At 40.6% G+C, this 7,269-nt stretch overlaps 1 non-coding gene across 1 annotated transcript; it reads right to left on the bottom strand.

Annotated features, from left to right (window-relative positions):
* Positions 1 to 3,498: 3,498 nt before the first annotated feature.
* Positions 3,499 to 3,606, bottom strand: LOC130937412 (small nucleolar RNA R71). Its single transcript, XR_009068634.1, has one exon. It is a non-coding gene; the product is annotated as a small nucleolar RNA R71 (small nucleolar RNA).
* Positions 3,607 to 7,269: the final 3,663 nt, after the last annotated feature.

Raw genomic sequence — 7,269 nt, 5'->3', positions numbered from 1 at the left:
AATGGCGTTGGAAAGTAGACATTTTGGGCTTTCCAGAAATATATGATAGTCTATACTTTGCCCAAGATTTGATGGCCCAAACCAGCGTTCAAAGTCACCCTCAGAAATTCCAGCGTTAAACGCCGGAACTGGCACCTAAATGGGAGTTAAACGCCCAAACTGGCATAAAAGCTGGCGTTTAACTCCAAGAAGAGTCTCTACACGAAATTGCTTCATTGCTCAGCCCAAGCACACACCAAGTGGGCCCAGAAGTGGATTTTTATGTCATTTACTCATCTCTGTACACCCTAGGTTACTAGTTTTCAATAAGTAGGACCTTTTACTATTGTATTGAGATATCTGGGTAGCTATCTTCATTTTATGCTATCTTAGATCATTGGGAGGCTGGCCATTCGGCCATGCCTAGACCTTGTTCTTATGTATTTTCAACGGTGGAGTTTCTACACACCATAGATTAAGGTGTGGAGCTCTGCTGTACCTCGAGTATTAATGCAATTACTATTGTTCTTCTATTCAATTCCGCTTGTTCTTTGTCCAAGATATCACTTGTTCTTCAACTTGATGAATGTGATGATCCGTGACACTCATCATCATTCTCACCTATGAACGTGTGACTGACAACCACCTCCGTTCTACCTTAGATTGGGTGAATATCTCTTGGATTCCTGATACACGATGCATGGTTGATCGCCTGACAACCGAGTGCTCGCCTGACAAACGAGCCAGCCATTCCGTGAGATCAGAGTCTTCGTGGTATAGGCAAGAACTGATGGCGGCATTCAAGAGAATCCGGAAGGTCTAACCTTGTCTGTGGTATTCTGAGTAGGATTCAATGATTGAATGACTGTGACGTGCTTCAAACTCCTGAAGGCGGGGCGTTAGTGACAGACGCAAAAGAATCACTGGATTCTATTCCGGCCTGATCGAGAACCAACAGATGGATAGCCGTGCCGTGACAGGGTGCGTTGAACATTTCCACTGAGAGGATGGGAGGTAGCCACTGACAACGGTGAAACCCTTGCATAAGCTTGCCATGGAAAGGAGTAAGAAGGATTGGATGAAGACAGTAGGAAAGCAGAGAGACGGAAGGGAAGGCATCTTCATACGCTTATCTGAAGTTCCTACCAATGAATTACATAAGTACCTCTATCCTTATCTTTATGCTTTATTCGTATATCACTATACCCATTTGAGTCTGCCTGACTAAGATTTACAAGGTGACCATAGCTTGCTTCATACCAACAATCTCCGTGTGATCGACCCTTACTCGCGTAAGGTTTATTACTTGGACGACCCAGTGCACTTGCTGGTTAGTTGTGCAAAGTTGTGTTTATGCCATGGTATTGAGCACCAAGTTTTTGGGGCCATTACTAGGGATTATTTGAGTTGTAAAAAATAGTGATCACAATTTCGCACACCAAGTTTTTGGCGCCGTTGCCGGGGATTGTTCGAGTATGGACAACTGACGGTTCATCTTGTTGCTTAGATTAGGTATTTTTCTTCAGAGTTCTTAAGAATGAATTCTAGTGTTTCAAGGTGATGTTCTTATCATCACCAAAGCTGATTGATTTTCATCAATTTAGCTCTTGAATGCAATGTCCTGCTGAAGCTTGGCTGGCCATGTCTAATTCCTTTAGACTGAAGCTTTAGACTAACATTGCATGATTCCTGGAATTCTCATTAAGAATTTTGATACCTTTATTTTCCTTTCCACTTAATTTTCGAAAAAAAAAACACAAAAAAAAAAATTTACAAAATCATAAAAACCAAAAATATTTTATGTTTCTTGTTTGAGTCTAGTGTCTCATCTTAAGTTTGGTGTCAATTGCATGCATTCATTCATGTGTCTTAAGGATCTTCAAGTAATTCTTGATTATTTCTTACTCTGATCTTTGAATTCTCTTGACTTGAGTGTTTTGTTGTTCTCCATATGCATTCTCATTTTGTCAGTGTCAGTAGTATACAAACTGCTAAGTTTGGTGTCTTGCATGCATTGTTATTTGATTTTAGTTGCATTTTGATTATTAAAAATCCAAAAATATTTTTAATTTGTGTCTTCTCAAGTCAATAATACAGAGAATTGAAGATTCAGAACATACAGCAGAGGAATTGCGCAGAAAAAGCTGGGCGTTCAAAACGCCCAGTGAAGAAGGACAGACTGGCGTTTAAACGCCAGCCAGGGTACCTGGTTGGGCGTTTAACGCCCAAAAAGGTAGTGCATTGGGCGTTAAATGCCAGAATGTGCACCATTCTGGGCGTTTAACGCCAGGATGGCACAAGGGGGAGGATTTTGTTTTCAAATCAATTTTTTTTCAAGTTTTCAAAGTTTTTCAAAATCAAATCTTTTTCAAATCATATATTTTCAATCAAATGTTTTCAAAATCAATTTCTTTCCTTTTTCAAAGATACCTGCTATCAATTAATGATTTGATTCAACATTTCAAGTATGTTGCCTTTTCTGTTGAGAAAGGTTTAATGTTTGAATCATATCTTTTCTTGATAGCCAAGTTATTAATTTTTAAAATCAAATCTTTTTTTTTAAAATTGTTTTCAAATCATATCTTCTCAATCACATGTTTTTTTTAAAACCAATCATATCTTCTTAACCTCATCTTTTTCAAAATAGTTTTCAATCAAATCTTTTTGACTTCTAATTTCAAAATATTTTTCAAAAATCACTTGATTTCTTTCCCACTCTTATTTTCGAAAATTAATTAGTGTTTTTCAAAATGTTTTCAAATTCTTTAACTTAATTTTCGAAAAAGCTCCTCCTCTCTTCCCACATCCTTCTATTTATGGAGTACTACTCCTTCTCAATGCACAATTCGAACTCTATCTGATTAAGTTCGAATTCTTCTACCTCTTTCTTCTATTTTTCTGTTCTTCTGACACCTCAAGGAATCTCTATACTGTGACATAGAGGACTCCATATTTTCTTGTTCTCTTCTCTTTCATATGAGCAGGAGCAGAGACAAAGGCATTCTTGTTGAAGCTGACCCTGAACCTGAAAGGACCTTGAAGCGAAAGCTAAGAGAAGCTAAGGCACAACTCTCTGTAGAGGACCTAACAGAAATCTTCAAAGAAGAAGAACCCATGGCAGCCGAAAACAACAACAAAGCAAACAATGCAAGGAAGGTGCTGGGTGACTTTACTGCACCTACTCCCGACTTCTATGGGAGAAGCATCTCTATCCCTGCCATTGGAGCAAACAACTTTGAGCTTAAGCCTCAATTAGTTTCTCTAATGCAACAGAATTGCAAGTTTCATGGACTTCCATTGGAAGATCCCCATCAGTTTTTAGCTGAATTCTTGCAAATCTGTGACACTGTCAAGACTAATGGGGTTGACCCTGAGGTCTACAGACTTATGCTATTCCCTTTTGCTGTAAGAGACAGAGCTAGGACATGGTTGGATTCACAACCTAAAGAAAGCCTGGACTCATGGGAAAAGCTAGTCAATGCCTTCTTGGCAAAGTTCTTTCCACCTCAAAAATTGAGTAAGCTTAGAGTGGAAGTCCAAACCTTCAGACAGAAGGATGGAGAATCCCTCTATGAAGCTTGGGAAAGATACAAACAATCGATCAGAAAATGTCCTTCTTACATGCTTTCTGAATGGAGCATCATAGGTATTTTCTATGATGGTCTCTCTGAACTATCCAAGATGTCTTTGGATAGCTCTGCTGGAGGATCTCTTCATCTGAAGAAGACGCCTGCAGAAGCTCAAGAGCTAATTGAAATGGTTGCAAATAACCAATTCATGTACACTTCTGAAAGGAATCCTGTGAACAATGGGACAAATCAGAAGAAAGGAGTTCTTGAGATTAATACTCTGAATGCCATATTGGCTCAGAATAAAATATTGACTCAACAAGTCAATTTGATTTCTCAAAGTCTGTCTGGAATGCAAAATGCACCAAGCAGTACTAAGGATGCTTCATCTGAAGAAGAAGCATATGATCATGAGAACCCTTCAATGGAAGAGGTGAGTTACCTAGGAGAACCCTATGGAAACACCTATAATTCTTCATGGAGAAATCATCCAAATTTCTCATGGAAGAATCAAGAGAGACCTCAACAAGGTTTCAATAACAATAATGGTGGAAGAAACAGATTTAGCAATGGCAAGCCTTTTCCATCATCTTCTCAGCAACAGACAGAGAGTTCTAAGCAGAACACCTCTGACTTAGCAACCATGGTCTCTGATCTAATCAAAACCACTCAAAGTTTCATGACTGAAACAAGGTCCTCCATTAGGAATTTGGAGGCACAAGTGGGACAGCTGAGCAAGAAAGTTACTGAACTCCCTCCTAGTACTCTCCCAAGCAACACAGAAGAAAATCTAAAAGGAGAGTGCAAGGCCATCAACATGGCCAAATTTGGAGAGGAAGGAGAGGAAGTGAACGCCACTGAGGAAGACCTCAATGGGCGTGCACTAGCCTCCACTGAGTTCCCCAATGAGGAACCATGGGAATCTGAGGCTCAAAATGAGACCATAGAGATTCCATTGGACCTACTTCTGCCTTTCATGAGCTCTGATGAGTATTCTTCCTCTGAAGAGGATGAGTATGTCACTGAAGAGCAAGTTGCTAAATACCTTGGAGCAATCATGAAGCTAAATGACAAGTTATTTGGAAATGAGATTTGGGAGGATGAACCCCCTTTGCTCACCAAAGAACTGGATGACTTGTCTAGGCAGAAATTACCTCAAAAGAGACAAAACCCTGGGAAATTTTCACTACCTTGTACCATAGGCACCATGACCTTCAAGAAGGCTCTGTGTGACTTAGGGTCAAGTGTAAACCTCATGCCTCTCTCTGTAATGGAGAAGCTAGGGATCTTTGAGGTACAAGCTGCAAGAATCTCACTAGAGATGGCAGACAACTCAAGAAAACAAGCCTATGGACTTGTAGAGGATGTTCTGGTAAAGGTTGAAGACCATTACATCCCTGCTGATTTCATAGTCCTAGAGACTGGGAAGTGCATGGATGAAACCATCATCCTTGGCAGACCCTTCCTAGCCACAGCAAAGGCTGTGATTGATGTTGATAGAGGCGAACTGATCATTCAAGTGAATGAAGAATCCTTTGTGTTTAAGGCTCAAGGATATCCCTCTGTCACCATGTTGAGGAAGCATGAAGAGCTTCTCTCAAATCAGAGTCAAACAGAGCCCCCACAGTCAAACTCTAAGTTTAGTGTTGGGAGGCCACAACCAAACTCTAAGTTTGCTGTTGAACCCCCACATTCAAACTCTAAGTTTGGTGTTGGGCGGATTCCACATTACTCTGATCATTTGTGAGGCTCCATGAGAGCCATCTGTCAAGCTACTGACATTAAAGAAGCGCTTGTTGGGACGCAACCCAATGTTATATTTTATCTATTTTCTTTTGTTATTTTATGTTTTTGTAGGTTGATGATCATAAGAAGTCACAAAATCAATGAAAAAAGCAAAAACAGAATGAAAAACAGGAAGAAAAAAAGCACACCCTGGAGGAAGAACTTACTGGCGTTTAAACGCCAGTAAGGCTAGCAGGTGGGCGTTTAACGCCCAGTCTGGCACCATTCTGGGTGTTTAACGCCAGAAAGGGGCACCAGACTGGCGTTAAACGCCAAAAAAGGGCAAGAACCTGGCGTTAAACGCCAGAAATGGGCACCAGCCCGGTGTTTAACGCCAGAATTGGCTCAAAACGTGATTTTGCATGCCATTTGGTGCAGGGATGACTTTTCCTTGACACCTCAGGATCTGTGGGCCCCACAGGATCCCCACCAACCCCCACCACTCTCTCTCTTCTTCACCCATTCACCAATCACCTCCATACCTCTTCCACAAAAACCCTTCACCTATCAAATCCCATCTTTCTCTTCACCACTCACATCCATCCTTCATAAAACCCCACCTACCTCACCATTCAAATTCGAACCCGACCACTCCCCTCACCCCTATATAAACCCTTCTTCACTTCTTCATTTTCACACACCCTAAACACTACTTCTTCCCCTTTTTGGCCGAAACATAAGCCTCCTCCATCTCCTCCATTTTCTTCTTCTTCTACCCTCTTCTTTCTTCTTTTGCTCGAGGACGAGCAAACCTTTTAAGTTTGGTGTGGTAAAAGCGTTGCTTTTTCGTTTTTCCATAACCATTTATGGCATCCAAGGCCGGAGAAACCTCGAGAAAGAGGAAAGGGAAGGCAAAAGCTTTCACCTCCGAGTCATGGGAGATGGAGAGATTCATCTCAAGGGTGCATCAAGACCACTTCTATGAAGTTGTGGCCATGAAGAAGGGTCAACTTTGATCAAAGGTTGGACCAAGTCCTCACAGACATTTGTGAAGAGGGCGCTCAATGGAAGAGAGATTCAAGAGGAAAGCCGGTTCAACTGAGAAGGCATGACCTCAAGCCCATCACTAAGAAAAGGATGGAGCAAACAAGAGACCCTACTCATCATGAAATCCCTGAGATACCTCAAGGGATGCACTTTCCTCCACAAGACTATTGGGGGCAACTGAACACCTCTCTAGGAGAATTGAGTTCCAACATGGGACAATTAAGGGTGGAGCACCAAGAACATTCCATCCTTCTCCATGAAATTAGAGAAGATCAAGGAATCATGAGAGAGGAGCAACAAAGGCAAGGAAGAGACATTGAGGAGCTCAAGCACTCCATAAGACCTTCAAGAGGAAGAACAAGCCGCCATCACTAAGGTGGACCCGTTCTTTAATCTCCTTGTTCTTTATTTTCTTGTTTTTCGAATTTTCATGCTTATGTTTGTCCATGTTTGTGTCTTATGATCATTAGTGTCTTAGTGTCTATGCCTTAAAGTTATGAATGTCCTATGAATCCATCACCTTTCTTAAATGAAAACTATTTTCATCACAAAAGAACAAGAAGTACAGGATTTCGAATTCATCTTTAAAACTAGCTTAATTAGTTTGATGTGGTGACAATACTTTTTGTTTTCTGAATGTATGCTTGAACAGTGCATATGTCTTTTGAATTTGTTGTTCATGAATGTTAAAATTGTTGGCTCTTGAGAGAATGATGAAAAAGGAAACATGTTACTGAGGATCTGAAAAATCATAAAAATGATTCTTGAAGCAAGAAAAAGCAGTGAATACAAAAAAAAAGAAGAAAAAGCGAAAAAAAAGGGGAGAAAAAGAAAAAGAAAGAAATAAAGTTGTGATCCAAGGCAAAAAGAGTGTGCTTAAGAACCCTGGACACCTCTAATTGGGGACTCTAGCAAAGCTGAGTCACAATCTGAAAAGGTGCACCCAATT

This window comes from Arachis stenosperma, chromosome 6 (genome assembly GCF_014773155.1).
Source record: "Arachis stenosperma cultivar V10309 chromosome 6, arast.V10309.gnm1.PFL2, whole genome shotgun sequence".
Classification (NCBI taxonomy): Eukaryota; Viridiplantae; Streptophyta; class Magnoliopsida; order Fabales; family Fabaceae; genus Arachis; species Arachis stenosperma.
This window is presented reverse-complemented; position numbering and strand designations above follow the sequence as displayed.